This window comes from Chiloscyllium plagiosum, chromosome 4 (genome assembly GCF_004010195.1).
Source record: "Chiloscyllium plagiosum isolate BGI_BamShark_2017 chromosome 4, ASM401019v2, whole genome shotgun sequence".
Taxonomy (NCBI): domain Eukaryota; kingdom Metazoa; phylum Chordata; class Chondrichthyes; order Orectolobiformes; family Hemiscylliidae; genus Chiloscyllium; species Chiloscyllium plagiosum.
In genome coordinates, this window is record NC_057713.1 from 49,769,994 (window position 1) to 49,788,041 (window position 18,048).

General features: G+C 40.8%; 1 long non-coding RNA gene across 1 annotated transcript; it reads left to right on the plus strand.

Annotated features, from left to right (window-relative positions):
- Positions 1–2,842: 2,842 nt before the first annotated feature.
- On the plus strand, positions 2,843–9,548 carry LOC122549035. The gene is made up of 3 exons (XR_006311387.1): positions 2,843–3,433; positions 4,566–4,675; positions 8,884–9,548. It is a non-coding gene; the product is annotated as an uncharacterized LOC122549035 (long non-coding RNA).
- The last annotated feature ends 8,500 nt before the right edge of the window (positions 9,549–18,048 follow it).

An 18,048-nucleotide genomic window follows, 5' to 3' on the forward strand; every position in this document is an offset into this window, starting at 1 on the left:
TTCATGGGTCTTCTGCCAAAGTTACAATGGATGATTGGGTGAAACTCAATGGAAATTTTTCTGCTATTCATTCTGACAAAAAAAAACACTTTTAAAAATAAAAAATCAGTTTAAAAAACCCAGCCTGTAAATATCTTCTCAGATGGAAACATGAAACATCCAGCTGTTGTAACTTGCTCTCTTCCCTGAACCTTCCCTTATCCTCACTGCCTTTTTTATCTGGTCAATGAACTGAACACACAAATCTGGGATTTGGAACATTAATTATCATATTTAAAAGAAATCCTTGATCATTTTGCACTAACGCAACTAATTAAATGGAACAAAAATATATGCAAATATATTCTTGTAGAAAGCGTCCAAGATACATTTAAGTAATGTCGAAAACGATCAACATCCAAATGTTTGTTTAGAAACCAGAAATGGCAGAAACACACAACACTAAGGCCTCGGTCTCAGCAGGGGTACATGCATCGCTAATGTTTTCAGATGAATTCAGGTTACACTGTTCCCTTTTGGTCCCTAAATCCGGTGGAAGCCATTGTTTCCCAGATGGCAATGACATTATTAAAGACTTTCAAACAAGATGAAATGATGGCAATTGTCATGATCTGTAAGAAAACTGACACAACCCTCCCAACAAATTCAACAAATTAATGCATCTGGAGATAATTAAGAGAAACTAGATGTATACAACAAGTCATCTAAAGTATGATGTGAATGAGAAATAATAACTTCTCCAACTTAGACTGCGTTCACATTGTTTTTAATTATTAATCACTACAGGGACGTTTGTGAAGAAACAGAAATGCAAGTGAACTACTAATGTAAATTTTGATTTAAAAAATGCATTATCTCGAAGAAACCCCAGACACTGTACAAAGTTAAAAATCACACGACACCAGGTTATAGTCCAACAGGTTTAATTGGAAGCACACCAGCTTTCGGAGCTCCTTCATCAGGTGATAGTGGAGGGCTCGATTGTAACACAGAATATATAGCAAAAATTTGCAGTATGATGTAAATGTTTTAATGTATAATTTCAGTTACATCACACTGTAAATTTTTGCTATAAATTCTGTGTTACAATCGAGCCCTCCACTATCACCTGATGAAGGAGCGTTGCTCCGAAAGCTAGTGTGCTTCCAATTAAACCTGTTGGACTATAGCCTGGTGTTGTGTGATTTTTAACTTTGTACACCCCAGTCCAACACCGGCATCTCCAAATCCAGATACTGTAAGCTTTATTTCAAATTGAAGAGGGGGAGGCAGTGGCATAGTTGTTATGGACTTGCAATCCAGAACGCAAAGCTATGCTCTGGGGACAGAAGTTTGAATCCTACAATAACAGATGTTGGAATTTGAATTTTTTTTTAAAATCTGTAACTGAATGCTGTCCTATTAGTGATTGTTATTTATCACAAAAAGACATCTGGCTCACTATTGTCCTTGAGGGAAGGAAATTTGTAATGTTTAACTAATATAACCTCCATTTGACTCCAAACCCACAGCAATGTGATTGACTATTAACTACCATCTGATATGGCTTTAGCAAGCATTTCATTCAAGGCAATTAGGAATGGACAATAAGTGCTGGTCTTGCCAGTGAATTCTACATCCCATGAATGACAAAAAGAAATTACCTGAAGAAGAATTATATTGGACTCAAAATGTTAACTCTGTTTCTCTCTCAACAGATGCTGTCAGACCTGCTGCACTTCTCCAACATCTCCTTTTTGTTTTAATTTCAGATTTCCAACATCTGCAGCATTTTGCCTCTATGACAAAATAAAGCTATCTGTGCATGAGTATTATTTCCAAGCAATGTCCATACAAATGCCAAGCACTGACCATGTCCAAAAAGACAGAACTTAACCATTACTCTTAACAATATCAATAGCATTGTCATAAATGAATCCCCCACCATTAGTATCATGGTGCTCACAAGTGATCAGAAATTTTCCTAGGTCAACCACACAGATTTCATAACTACAGAAGTATTACAGAGGCTTGGAATTTTATAGTGAGTAGCTTGACTCCTGACTCCTCAAATGAAATGCCAGTCAATCAGGCTATATTGTCCTAGATGTTGTCAAGTTTCTTGAATGTTGTTGGAACTGCACTTGACCAGGCAAGAGAGGAATATTCCATCATATTGCTAACTTCTTTCTTGTAGACAAACTTTTAGGGAGTCAAGAAGTCAAGTTACACATAGCAGTCTACTTAGCCTCCAAGTTGATCTTAAAGCCACAATAAATGTATGACTGATCTAATTTTCTTTTTATTCATTCAAGGCATGTGGGCATGTGAGCAACTTTTATTCAGCATCCCTAATTGCCATGGAGAAGGTGATGGTTAGTGACCTTCATGCACTGCTACAACCCTTGGGGTATAGGAACACCTGAAGTGTTATAATGGAGAAAATTCCAGGATTTTGACACAGGAACAACGAAGGAACAGCAATATAATTCCAAGTTAGGCAATGGATGTGAATTGGAGGTGGCTTGAAGGTGTTGTTGTTCCTATGCATCTATTGATCTTATACTTTTAGGTGTTGGAAATTGCAGGTTTAGAAAGTGCTGTCAAAAGAGCTTAAGCAGGCTAATGCAGTTCATATTGCTGTTACTTTGCATCAGTGGTGAAAGTGTAAATGTTGAAGGCAGTGGATGGGCTTCTAATCAAGTAAGCTGCTTTGTCCTGGGTTATGCCAAACTTCTTGAGTGTTATCAGAGATGCCATCCAGGCAAGTGGAAATAATTCAATCACACTCCTGACTTGTGCCTTGTGGATGGTGTACAGACATTTAATGTCAAAGATGATTTATTAAATTCTCTCTTGTTGGAGTTGGTAATTGTCTCCCACTTGTGTGGTACCAAATGTTAATTGCTGCTTATCAATCCTAGCATGGCTGTTATTGCAGATTTTGCTGCTTATGGACACAGGTTACTTCAGGATCTGAGAACTTGTGAATGGTGCAATCATGAGTGAATATCCGCACTTCTGAACATATGTTGGTAGGAAGATCATGAAACAGTTGAAAGTGGTTGGGCCGAGGATATTACTCTGAGGATGTCTGAGAAATTGCTCAATGAGTTAGCAATCACAAAGCACAGTTCGAAGTGAAATTGACAGACAGTTTATTAGTACGGTGATATCGTGAAAGAGAAATTGATGAAGCTGAAACAGCACAGACAGTCTGCCCAGGCAGTCATGAATTTCTCTTCCCCGAGCTGAGGATGAGACCAATTTTTATAATAATCCTGTACAACAAGGCTAATTAGAAATTAGAAAAATACAATGTATCTGGAAATGGCGTAATCTATTTACAATGATGCTAATAGGAAAATAGTTATCGGAGGAATGTCCTGATTCTCTACACAATGGAGCATTCTGACAGTATTGATGGTTCCAGAGCTTCCATTCCTCTTCGCAGGTAGGTACTAATGTCTCCTCTGAAGTGGTGAGGTGCTTCCATTGTCTTATCCTGGGAGTAGTGCTCTTGCTGGTCCTTTCTGTCTGACCTGCTCTTTGTGTGGCATTTGTATTCCTGGGTTGTGAAGCTGCATTCGGAGATTTGGGATAGCTATAGTGCTCTGTCATTGTTAGTTTGAAGTGTATTCCCTTGTCTGCAAGTGCTGTCTGGTTTTGCTTGTCAGCCTGCTTGGTCCCTGTTGAGGCATTCTGGGTTTTTGTTTGGTACAGTTGGCCAATTTTGCTTTTGTGGGCCTATTGTGGGTTGGCAGGTGGCAGATCTTTCCCCACAAAGGAACTCCTGCAGAAATGTCCTGGACCTGACACCATTCACCTTTGGACCTGATACTATTCATCTCCAACAATTGCAACCACCTTCCTTTGTAAAAGATATTACTCCAACCAGCATTGAGTTGACCATCAAATCACATTGACCTTAGTTTGCTAGGACTCCTTGACACCATGCATTGCTGTCAAGGGCAGGTACTCTCATCTTGCTTCTGGAATCCAGTTGTTTTGTCCACATTTGAACTAAATTAAACATTTGGTCAATAATGGCACCCTGAATGTTGTTGATAGATTAACCAAATATTGTTGAATGTTTAAGAATAGATTGTAATCGGTTCTCATATTGGATATGGTTATTACCTGACATTTATGTGGGCAAACATTACTTATTACTTATCAGCTCAAGCCTGAAGTTTGTCCAGGTTTAGCCTGCAGCAAGTGGTGAAGGCATCAACTAGAGGAAATAATAATTCTGGATTGGTGGTGCTGGAAGAGCACAGCAGTTCAGGCAGCATCCAAGGAGCTTCGAAATCGACGTTTCGGGCATTGTTTTTGGTAAGGAGCATGCCAGTATTTTCTAAGAAACATAACAGTAAGAAATCAGGATTTCCCAAAAGCAACATTCAATCCTGCCTTGAAAAAGCTGAGTATCACGGAAGATCAGATTAAAAGATCAGACAGGGACATAAGTTCAGAAGGATGTGAGACAAAGAAATATGTATTCTCCACAATAGAAGAACTGAATTTTAGCTTTACTTCAGGGAAAGCATATTAACTACATTATCTGTATATTTTTGGGGACTGAGATGAAGTCGAGTTTTGAACAGCTTGTGCAGCTCGGAGTCATGGAACACCCAGGAGAGAGAGAAAAGCAAGCTCCATGGAGAAATGAACTTTAAGCTGTATTGCTGAAAAGGTAATTGAACTACATAAATTCTGAGATAACCAGTGGTGAAAAGTTGAAGTTGTGTTGTGGAATCGGTACTGCAGGGTCATTTCCAGTCTTCAGGAGTGTGGACTCACAACAGGAAGATGATTGACTTGAACAGAAACAGTTGTTGAGATAATCCATGACAATGCAGCTCCTTAGAGGGAATTTCAATGATTATTAGTAAGTCCATTAAGGAAGCCATCAAAGATTGTTGAACCTAATATATAGGAGAAGCAGTTTCTAATATTATTTGCTTCCTGGTGGGTATAAAATGATAACATTGGTCAAGATTAACACTTAAAAGCACACTAATAGCAAGACTGTAGACAAATATGGCTTTAAACATCTTTCTAAGTATGGTGGGAACTGTAGCTAATTCTATAGGAAGCTAGCTAAGGATAAAAGTCATAAAAAGTAATGACCTTCACAACTTAAATCAGCACAGAAGGGTAAGATAAGTATAAGGGTAAGTATAAGGGTTAGGCTCATAGCGATTAAAAAAAAAGTCCAAAGTTAATGAGAACATTGAAAGGGGCATCCACAGAGCATGCATAAGCCTGTATATTGATAAAGATATATAATGGAAGTGTTAAGATGGTCAATGACAAGTAAATTATTAAAACCTCATAATGACATATGCAAGTTAATAGATGTTAACTTGGGTGGGAGAGACAACTTCAAGGACTTCAGCCAAGATTGTCTGCTCACATAATCTCTGCTAACATAATCTCTGCTAACGAAATTTGAAGAAGCCATTAAGCCACCACGACAGAAAGATCCCAAATGATGCTGCACCATCTGCTAATTTCACAGAATTGAGATGTATCCAAACTAATGGGAGAACAGATTAGAATGACACTCTGTGACTCAAAGGCACATGAGAATATCAACATACATGTTAACATAATGAGTTAGCAGAAGAAATAGGCCATTTGGCTTGTTGAGGCTGCTCTGCCAGTTAGTAAGTGCTAACTGATTTGATTGTAAGCTCAAATTAACTTTCACCCCCTTATCAAGAATCTATCCATTTCTACCTTGAAAATATTCAAAAACTCTGCCTCCACGGTGTTTCTTGAGGAATTCTATGTCTCACTGAAACAAATCATCTGGCTATTATGACATTGCTGTTTATTATTGAAAGAAAAATGTATATTTTGCTGAGTGTTTTAACTTTCACTCATCAAGTCATAACTTTGAGAGAAAATATTTCTTCTGATCTCATTCTAACTGGACTGTCTCTTATTTTTAACCTTAGTTCAGTATTCTCCCACAAGAGGAAATACCTTTCCACATTCATCCTGTTAAACCCGGTCAAACCCCTTCAGTATCCTCCTTGTTTCAATCATACGTTTGGTTATCCCTGCAGCTGCCAAAATGGTCAACAATCTATGTGGATTCAGAATATCAATATTTATCTGCTGTTTGGACAAGAAAATACACTCTAGACCGTCCGTTTGCATTTCTGTGGCTCCAAGCCTCAAAGGATTTAGTATACTCACACTAAGTCAATTTGGAACAAAGTGCTTTTCTGACCCAGGATTCAGTTGATTCAAATCCCTGGTTCCTTCAAGGGGATCAGCAACAATTGATTGGGAAGGGAATAGCACTGGGAAGTTTGAGGCTTCATTCAGACCAAAGCAACAACTAATATCTGCAAATTTTATGGCATTACAGTCATTGTATTTTCCTATCACTGTACAGTGTACAGTGAAGGAGATCAACAATGGGATTGAAGAGTGAGGAGGTGGCAGTCTTATCAATATCTCAGAAGGTTACAAATTCCACTCCAGAGTCTTGTGCTCATATTCTTGGCAGATGTTTCCTGTACAGTTCTGAGGAAATCCTGCACAGTTCCACTTGTATTCTCCAAATTGAGTGATTAAATTGAGAAATTGTCTGTGATGTTCTTTAGAAAGAGCAAGGGGAATACTCCCTTGGGTCATGGCCAATACTATGCCTTACTGAAACAAATCATCTGGCTATTATGACATTGCTGTTTATTGTTGAAGGAAAACGATATATTTTGTCTAAGTGTTTTAACTTTCATTCATCAAGTCATTTCGCAAGAATAGGAAGTCAAGGGGAAAACCAACATTTTCACTGCATGAGAGCAGGACGCTGATTAGTTGGCAAGCGCACTCTGGTTGGAAGGGACATTACTGCATAGAACTCGTAGAAGACCATAACTTGGCCAAAAAAATCAAAACACTGCGGAGTACTGTGTGCAGTTCTGGTCACCTTGCTTTAGGAAGGATGTGAAAGCTTTGGAGAGGGTGCAGAGAAGATTTACCAGGATGTTGCCTGGAATGGAGAATAGGTCGTACGAGGATAGGTTGAGAGTGCTAGGCCTTTTCTCATTGGAACGGAGAAGGATGAGGGGTGATTTGATAGAGGTTTATAAGATGATCAGAGGAATAGATAGAGTAGACAGTGAGAAACTTTTTCCCCGGGTACAACAGAGTGTTACAAGGGGACGTAAATTTAAGGTGAAGGGTGGAAGGTATAGGGGAGATGTCAGGGGTAGGTTCTTTACCCAGAGAGTGGTGGGGGCATGGAATGTGCTGCCTGTGGGAGTGGCAGAGTCAGATTCATTGGCGAATTTTAAGTGGCAATTGGATAGGTACATGGATGGGTGCTTAAGCTAGGACAAATGTTCGGCACAACATCGTGGGCCGAAGGGCCTGTTCTGTGCTGTATTGTTCTATGTTCTATGTTCTATGTTGCAAATCTGACAAAAAAAACCCCAGAAATTGCTGAAGACCTCAACAGATGTCAGAATATGTGGAGAAAAAGCAAAGTCAACATTTTGGGTCCAGTGACTGTCCTTCAGAACTGATTGTAACTAGGGAAAGATATTTATGCTGAAGACTGAGGGGGTAGGGAGGGAGGGAAAGGGACTGAATGGAGGTCGAGTGCAGAGATGCAGAAACAATGATTAAGTATCTGTAGTCACTAAATTGGTTACTCTTGGTCCTTAAGAGTGCCTAGTCTACCTGGAAATGCAAGATATTTCTGAAGATTGAGGAACAGGTGAAGCTAGCTGTTTCAAACAGCTACTATGCAGTGGTTATGAAGGGCGTTTGCCTGAAACATCGATTTTCCTGCTACTTGGATGTTGCCTGACCTGCTGTGCTTTTCCAGCACCACTCTAATGTTGACTATTATCAGCCTGCTTCTATCAAGCTGAAAATGTGTTCAATCACATAAATGAGTAATGTGGTATGTAACTTTCAGTGACAGTGTGATGCCAAGTCTGTCGACCATATGTTCAAATGACTGGCAGAGCATATCAAACAGCATTTCCTTTCTATTTTTTCACAAGAAGTAATGTACTAATCATAGCTAACCAGCCTGTGGTTCCAAATGTTACAAGTGTCCAACATTAGATGTGATTCTGTAATTGGATATTATTTGCTATACAATCCTGATTGTGTGAGGAACAACATAGACAATCAATTTCGGGTTGTTAGTTAGGCTGACAGTGTGGTATTTTGCATTTGCAGGAAGCTCTTCATGTCAATACAAAGGGCCCTGTTCTTTGCAGAGAGACAGAACATGCAGAAACACCACACCCATTTTCATTTCTCAGGCGGTACCATAACCAATCAGAGTCATACTGCCTGGTTTAAATTTAACAAAACAGGTGGCACGGCAGCTCAATGGTTAGTACTGCTGCCTCATTGCGCCAGGGACCCAGGTTCAATTCCAGCCTTAGGCAACTGTCTGTGTGGAGTTTATACATGTTCCCTACGTCTGCGTGGGTTTCCTCCAGATCCTCTGGTTTCCTCCCACATTTCAAAGATTTGCAGGCTGGGTGAATTGGCCATGCTAAAAATTATGCCCACAGTGTTCAAGGATGTGTAGTTTAGGTGCGGTAGTCAGGAGTAAATGTAAAGTAATACGGAATGGGTCTGAGTGGATTATTCTTCGGAGGATCAGTGTGGGCCTGTTGGGACAAATGGCCTGTTGTACACTGTAGAGATTCTATGAAAACCTGGCTGTTAGCTGTCAATCTGTGTGAATGGGTGCATTCTTTATTGTAATGCATCCACCAATCAGAGTTTTCACGCCAACCACTCAGCACTTTTTTCCCATGCAGTATAAATCTTGACTTCCCCTTGCATCTGTATTTTTGCACAATGTCCTGACGAGTGCAAGATGAAAACCTTTGACAAAATGTGCCTTTCTTTCAGCAATACTCCAATTCTAAAGGACAAATGACATTACTGTTTGTGGGACTACACTGATACCCAGCCATGTGCTCTTCTAGCCTGATGATACAGGCGGACCAAGATAGAAGTTGGGAAAAGAATACCTGCAAGTAAGTTTTCTTATCAAGTTGATTCTACTTCTGAAACATTCACCCAGCAGCCCCTCAGAAAGACATCTGCATGCTCCTTTCTGCCCTGATGACTATATTTGTTTCAGACAAGTGCAAATGGAACCAAGGCTCAATGAGCTCCATAACCTGCAAGATATTTACTACTGACATTCTAATTTTCAAAGCAAAAGAATAAGTAACCAGCATCTAGCTCAGTTGAACTGGCAGAGGTAGAACAACATACAAATTGTGGGAAGCAGAAAGGGGAAGATTTCACAGTTACACAAGAGACTTCACTTGGGTGTTTGTAATGATACAAATGTTGCTTAATTTATGATACAGTAAATGAGGAAAGAATTTCTTATTGCATCATTTAAGGTCCCCAAGGATCAGAATACTTCCTCAGAATGGCACAGAGGAGATTGGAATCAGTGAAGGCTGCATGTTTGTGATGGGGTGATTTGTGATTGCAGGATTTCATTGTATTTGGGGGCATGAAGGGGCCTAAAGGGTTTCAAGTAATGAACAGTACGTCAATGAGGCCTTGTGGTGTGGGGGAGGTGGGGGGGTGGGGGTGGGGGGCTTCACCATCAGTTCAAAGTGTGTCTGAAGCTATTTCAGCTAAGTAATTCCTCATCCCCATGATGTGCAGCAAAGTGAACTGATTGTATTTGTGCATAGATCGGGCAGGCAGACAGAGCAATTAATAGATTAGATTAGATTACCTACAGTGTGGAAACAGGCCCTTCGGCCCAACAAGTCCACACCGACCCGCCGAAGCGCAACCCACTCATACCCCTACACTTACCCCTTCACCTAACACTACAGGCAATTTAGCATGGCCAATTCACCTGACCAGCACATCTTTGGACTGTGGGAGGAAACCGGAGCACCCAGAGGAAACCCACGCAGACACGGTGAGAACGTGCAAACTCCATACAGTCAGTCGCCTGAGGCGGGATTTGAACCCAGGTCTCTGGTGCTGTGAGGCAGCAGTGCTAACCACTGTGCCACCGTGCCGCCCTTAAAATAGAGTTTAATGCGAAAAGTGTGAGGTGATTCACTTTGGACGGAGGAACATGAATATGGAATGCTGGGTTAATGGCAAGACTCTTGGTAGTGCGGTGAGCAGAGAGATCTCAGTGTCTTAGATTACTTACAGTGTGGAAACAGGCCCTTCCGCCCAACAAGTCCACACCAATGTGCAACCCACCCAGACCCATTCCCCTATATTCACTCAACACTACGGGCAATTTACTGTGGCCAATTCACCTAACCTGCACATTTTTGGACTGTGGGAGGAAACCAGAGCACTCGGAGGGTACTCACACAGACACAGGGAGAATGTGCAAACTCCACACAGTCAGTCGCCTGAGGTGGGAATTGAACCTGGGTCTCTGGCGCTGTGAGGCAGCAGTGCTAACCATTGTGCCACCGTGTCGATGCACAGGGACTATAATTCATGTATTCACAGACTGATGGCAATAGAGTAGAAAAGCAAGGAGGTTATGCTGAACTTCTAAATGCTATCATTCTTCTAAGATGGCAGTCGTGGGGTCAGCAATATTTTGCTTTTGAGCACAAGGTTCAGCCGCTCATGGCTTATGCGGCGGATTCTGTCACATCAATATGGCTTCATTGTTGGTTTTCCAGCTCAGTAATTTTTTTTGTTTGATTTCATTACCCTGGAGCCTCTACCTGGTGTCCTCCCGCGGAAGGCTGGGGCTCTGTGTATCTCCAGTGCACACTCCATCTTGGATGGTGACATCGGAAGATGACCCCACCCGTGGACCTGGAACCAGAACCCATCATTAGATGTCCCAGTGTCCCAGTGTCGGAGGAGGTGTGTGATCCTCGCAGGCTGATGATCTCTAGTTCGGAGGCCGAAAAGGGGCACATTACCAATAGCCTGTGGACAATGTTGGACAGCAGCGACTGGAGGAGCAGAAAGGGTTAACTCTTCGGAGAGTGAAAGATGAACTTTTGAAGCTGTTTCAATTCAATATTAATATTAATGTATTAATTTATTTATAAATTTATCAAACTAATATTAATTTATTCAGTATTTTACTATTTATGCAATTTATTCAGTAATTTATTCTGTAAGCCAAGATGGTTATGGAACCTGGCAAGATTACCCACTTTTGCCTGTATCTAGGTACAAGTGACAATACATATTAAATAAATAAATAAAAATACTTGTTGAACCTCAGTTGCCATATAGGAAAGCTGTGAGCACCATTGGAGAGAGCGCAAAATAGATTTACAAGAATAGCTTCAGGAATGGGAAACTTTAGTTCAGAAGATAGATTGGCAGGATTGGGATTGTTATTCTTGGAGAGAAGAAGGCTGATAGAAGCTTTCAAAATCAGTGGTGGCCTTGATCGTGCAGATGGTGTTCCCTCAAGCAAACAGGTTTGAAGTGATTTACAAAAATAGGCAATCTAATGTGAGAGAAAAAAAAATTTCACACCAAGAGTGGTTTGGCTTTGGAATGCAGTGCTTGGACATTCGGTAGAGTCGGGTTCAACTGAAGCAATCAAAAAAGCATGGAACGTTTATTTGATTAGAAATGATGTGCAGGATATCGGCAAAAGGCAGAGACCTAATTTCACGAATCCTTTTTGTTCAACCTGCCTATCTGGAATGGGTGAGGTAAAGGTACATCCATTGCTGACATAGGGTGGAATTTTCCCAGGATGCCCTGCAGGACATGGGCAAGACTGAGAAGTTTGGCAGAATCTAATAAGACATTGAGCAAGGCCTTTCTTGACATTAAGAACAAGGAATCTCATTTTTAAACCAAATTTTGGACATCAAGGTGAGATTCTCGCTAATGAGCAGTAAGAGGCCAATTAACAGGGATTATTGGCCGTTATCAACCTCATTTTTTTCTTAATCTCACCCTGTAAACGTGCACTCCCCTATTCTATCACCGATTGATAGAAATTAGGCAGAGAGAATTCCTGACATGAAAGTCAGAGCAAGTGTCAGGCTTTTCCAGCTCGCTGTCTGCTATTCTGAACCACCATCCTGGACACCTGATATTGATGTCTCAGGGCATACTCCATGGGAATCAGCTACGTGCACCTTATATCCGCAGACGCTGGGATCTGACACATGTCAGCCTCTCCATACCATCAGGGCTCACCTCCTATCTACATAAAGTATGCTTCTTTAATGTTACACTTTGAAGTGCTCCAGCAACAATCATCATGATGCCGCAGCATTAGGTGCTCAGCTCACAGATTGGAAAACGCTGGATCTCAGAGCTGTTCCCTTGTATTCTTTACGCTCCCTCACTTAGTATGTTTCTGCATGCTCACATTATCCCTGCCTTGCCTTTTAACCCTTTGCTGCCTCAGCCATGGCGAATAGGTGCACTGGACGTCTGTCTAGACTTGGCTTTTAGCTCAGCCACAAAGCCAGTAAGCTTATTCTGGTTATCAGCAGACACCAGGCAAAGGGGTGTATATGTTAACAAAAACCAAAAGAACTGCAGAAGCTGTAAATCAAAGACAAAACTTGAAATTGCTGGAAAAGCTCGGCAAATCTGGCAGCATCTGTTCAGAGAAACCAGAATTAACATTTTGGGTGGAGTGGCCCTTCCTCAGAACTCTACAGTAACATATTATGACAATCTCAAGCCTTCACTATTTGCCAGCTACGAATATGCCTACACAATGGCCATGTCTCAAAGTCTAAGGAGAATGGTTGTCAGTCAAGGCAAAGAGACAACCTTTAGTCAGGGAGTCCCAGCACTGTAAGTCAAAGGAAGGTTCCAATATGAGTCCAAGGTTTTGGGACAATTAGTCAGCTGCTCAGGGTCAGGATCCTCTCTGCAAAGGACAGAGCAGTCGAATACTGGGCACTTCATAACCCTATTGTGAGCTATGTTCTCTCAGAATGGAGAAAAGAGAATGACTGAGGAAGATGACAGTGGGTGGCACGGCTGCTGGCGCAGGTGGTCAGAAGATGGTGAAATGTCCCAAGTGAGTCACTAGGCAGTGCAGAGGCAATGCAAGATTAGTGTTTGAGGGAATTGTGTCAGAGATCATGAATCATCCTAGCTGTTGGTGATATGGATAGAGAACTGTACCAGTGTCAGTCAAAGACGTACCATAGGGGTGAGGTATTTAATTACTTGGGAAGACAGCATGAGAAAACTCACTAGGGCTCATGGACTGAAGCTCTCCATGAAATCCAATGAAAATAGCAGTGCTAAAATATTATACAATTCAGCCCTTAGTTACTCATTTCATTACAACTATTATTTGCCTATTAATCCATTGCTGTGCAAACATTTTTTTTTTCATTACAAACTCTTTAGTTACCACACCTATTCTGGCAGTCTTGTTTCTGGATGCAATTTCATTTAAAGAAAATTCTTGGGAACATAGAATCCCTACAGTGTGGAAGAAGGTCATTCAGCCCATTTAATCCACACCACCCCGCCACCAGATCCATTCCCGCCCCCTCCACTAACAACCCTGCATTCCCATGGCTAATCCACCTAACCTACACAAACCTGGACATTACAGGGCAATTTAGCATGGCCAATCCACCTAACCTACACATCTTTGGACAGTGGGAGGAAATCCAAACAGACACAGGGAGAATAAACAAAATTAGAGAATTCCTACAGTGCGGAAACAGGCCATTCAGCCCAACAGGTCCACACTGACCTTCTGAAGAGTAACCCACCCAGACCTATCCCCCTACCCCAATACACTACATTTACCCCTGACTAATGCACCTAACCTACACATTCCTGAAAAAACTATGGACAATCTTTTTAGCATGGCCAATTCACCAAACCTGCATATCTTTGGACTGTGGGAGGAAACCCATGCAGAGACAGGGAGAATGTGCAAACTCCACGCAGACAGTCCTCCAAGGCTGGAATCAAACCTAGGTCACTGGCACTGTGAGGCAGAAATGCTAACCACGAGCCACACAGACAGTTGCCAGAGGGCAGAATCGAACCCAGGTCCCTCATGCTATGAGGTATCAATGCTAACAGCTGTGTCATCAATTCCTACATAATTTAAATGAAAAAAATGAATTTATGAGAAATTAAGAAGGGCAATTGTACATTGTGAACACATCCATCATTGCCTATGTCTACATTTAAAGATCAAGACAGACCCATTTGCTCATCACTGTCTGTTTCTTTCCCTATGCAAGAAAAATTGCCATCAGAACAATGCCACCTATTCTGAAGAAACCTACAGACAACTTGAGAGAATCACCATCTCTACTGTCACTTCCTTAAGAACCTAGGCTATAGACTATTAGACCCTAGGGACCCGTCTCCCTTTAATCCCCATAGCTTGCTCAGTACTTTTTCCTAGTGATGGTGATTGTTTTAAGTTCCTCCTTTCCAGTTATATCTGCATTACCTGTTACTTTTGGGATGATTTCGGTGTCCACCATGAAGGCTGTGGCAAAATATTGAATTAGTATGCCATCACTGCAAGCCTAATTGACAATCCTAAATTGTTTGACAGCATAACTCTTCAACCACACCCAATCAGCCCATGCTTGCAAAACTCGTAATACAGTGATGAACATCAGATGTAAGCCTGCAATTGGACATTTCCTGGATTCTCCTGAGTGTGTGAAGAATTATACTAATAATCAAGTTCAGCTGGACTCATAGTATGGTGCACTTAGGTGTACTGAAAGCTACACATATTATTTTCGGCAACCTTCCCTTTCTTGCATCAGTAATTTGGCCAATAACTTCACTACTTAGATAACTTTCAGCAACAGTGGTTTATTTAAACAAATGTTTTACTTTGTTCAAAGCATCAAACTGTCTGGGCTGTTTTTTAAAATACGATATCCAAAAAGTAAAAGGGGGTTATTAAAGTACTTATTGAAATTCACAGTTCATGGACAATTCTGAGGCTATCTCTGCTGTGCTAGAGCCAAAGGTAATGGCCATCTCCAACGAGAGATAATCTAGCAACCTCTTTTATGTTCAAAGGCATTATTGTTACTGAATCTCCCAAAGTGAACATACTAGTCTTACCATTGACCAAATTCTTAACTGGGCCAGCCAAAATATGCTTCAAGAACAGGTTAGAGGCTCTGAATTCTGTATTAAGTAATGCACCGCCCTACTCCTAAACCCTATTCCCAATCCACAACTCAAATGCTAGGACTCTCCATTTGCCTAGCTGAGTTCAGCTCCAGCAACAGCAAGAAGTTCAACACCATTCTGGTCAAAGCAGCCTGTGTGATCATGATCCCATCCACTCCTTTAAATATTTAGTCCCTCCACCACTGATGCACCGTGGCAACAGTAAATACCTCATACAAGTTTACTGCAGCAATTTGCCAAGAATTGTTCAAAAACAACCAACTTGTGATCTCTACTGTCCAGAAGAAAAAGGACAGCAGAGGCATGGGAACATCACTAGCTGCAAGTTCTCCTCCAGACCAAAGGCCATCCTGAGTTGGAACTATATCAGCATCCTTCATAGTCCCTGAGTCAATATCCTGTAACTCCCTGCCTTACAGTTCTGGGTATACCTATTTCAAAATGGACAGCAAAGATTCAAGATGGTGGCTCACTGCAGGCCATTAGGGATGGCTACTAATACAAGCATTGTGAATGATTGTCACACCTGAATGAATGAAAGAAAGAACTGTAATCAAAAACCCAGTTTTAGTTACATTAAATCAAGACCCTGTATTTTTCTCTCAGGTGGACTTCAAAGATCCCTTTGTCAACAAGTTATTCCAGTGTTCTCCTGGCCGGTACTAGCCCTCAATCTGCATGACAAAAGTACATTATCTGGTCATTATTATTTTGCTGTTTTTGCTGTACTCAAATTAGCTGCTTCTTTTTCTCACATGACAATATTTCAAAAAACTATATAACTGGTTGTAAAGCACTTTGAGACACACTATGTTTGACAGTCGCTATATTAATGCAAGTGATAAGTTATTTTTATTAGTTGCTGTCCATGATGTTATTTTAGTGCAAGCTCATTGTACCTAGAGAAAATGAAATTATTGGCTAATGTCAGAACTTTTTGTGTATTTCTGAACATGGCCTTGAACTTGAGGTGTCAGGATTCACTTAGAATCATAGAATCATAGAATCCCTACAGTATGGAAACAGGCCCTCCGGCCCAACAGGTGCATACTGACCCTCTGAAGAGTAATCCACCCAGGCCCATTCCCCTCCCTTATTATCGTCTATTTACCTCTGATTATTGTGCCTAACCTACGCATCTTGAGACATGCTGTAGTGGTTAATATTTTTGAGAATCCTACAAAACAGGAAAAAATTGCCAGTCATTTCTGAGGATACAGTTTTGTGGAGTAGGATTGATGTGTTAAATGTTTCACAATGAGGAAAGATGACCATGCTTCATACAAAAATAACTTGTTTGTTTCAACTATGATAACCCTTCTGGATGATTGTTTTAATTGCCAGATAGCAAAACAAAATACGGTTTATTGGAAAGATTGTTCCACATTGACAACAATAATTTTATTTGATGAGTATGTCAAATGCTTTATTTTATTATCTTTAGAAACTATTCCTATTTAGAAGATATCACAATATGTCAGCTTTTGCAATTGTGCTGATGTATATGGGGGTTTAATCTCTCTCATTTATTCTCCAAACAAACATCATTGTACCATTTGGAAAGAGTAGTTTCATTTTTCTGTCCTTTCCACATTGCGCGCAGGCCAGATGAGTTTGATGAAGCATTAACCTTCATGAGACTGTGTGAATGTCAATTACAGGGGGTTTAATTATTTTGGATTAGTCATGGAATTTTCTGAAATGTTTTTTATATCATTCTATATCACTCTTAAACTGATCGATTGTATTCAATACTAAAAGTTAATAGAGGGTCATCAGAATTACTTAAGTGGAATTATTTTGATTACATTTGTGCTGAATCTTTACAAAATCACCACAGATTTTGAATAGTCAAAGTCTTGGTATTAATATGGTGACAAGAGGCACATGGAGCACTCGGACGTGTGGTAACATCTGGCAAAGCTGAGTATGTCACTCTTAAACATTTAAACAATTCTGCATGGACACTGGCGCAGCAACTGGCCCGAATGGTTAAAATTCCACAGGAGACCAGTCAGGTGAGACTGGAGCATTGGTGGCACAGGGATAGGCAGGGGTGAAGTGAGGGGTGGTCAGCCTCAGATTATGATTGGAATGATAGTGGAGAAAAACTCAGGGTTGCTATTGGGAAGGAATACCTGCTCATGGAGGTTGGAACTGGAAGGTTTGAAGGCTTCTGCAGTGATTTTGTAATGAGGTCAGCCAGCTGGATCTCATAGAATATGAGTTCCCTAATTGGGGCTATTAATCTGGTCCAATCAGGGAGCCCTGACTGACAGATATAAGCAGGAGAGTAAGCACTACCGCACTTAGGTAGTAGTGTGGGGAAAAAAGAAATAAACAGGAGATTTGGGTAAAAAAAAAGAAAAAAGAAGAAAAAGAAAAATAAAAAAATAAAAAACAAACCACAGTCAGGCCACCCGGGTGTTTTCCTATCTTCCTGGTGGTGGAAATTGAATAAAGATTTGTAAAAAAAGGGAAAAAAAAATAAACAAGAAAGATAGAGAAAAAAAAATAAGCAGGAGAGTCAGACATCCTATTCACTGTGAGAGCTGGCTCTGAGGGAGCTGGATCAATGTCAATGATTCTCCACGTGAAAAAAAAGGTGACTGGGTGACTGGATACCATCCTCTGTGGCGTTATTTCAGCTTCCTTGTGAGGTCTGAAGGAAGTATTCTGATTCTTCTTGTTGAACAAGGAACTTAATAGCAGTGAAAGGACAATGATATTTCTCTTGAAATTAAAAATATGACATGGTGCCAATGTTATTACTGGGCCATGTCTTTTGCATACTAAGTATCTTCTCTTGAAATTGTAGCAGGTATTCTGTTCAGAGTTTAAATTGTCACCATAAATGGGTTTCAGTTACTCAGATCTGATATTTTAAGGCAGGCATCTGCCTGTCAGGAGGATGTTATAATTGAGGGC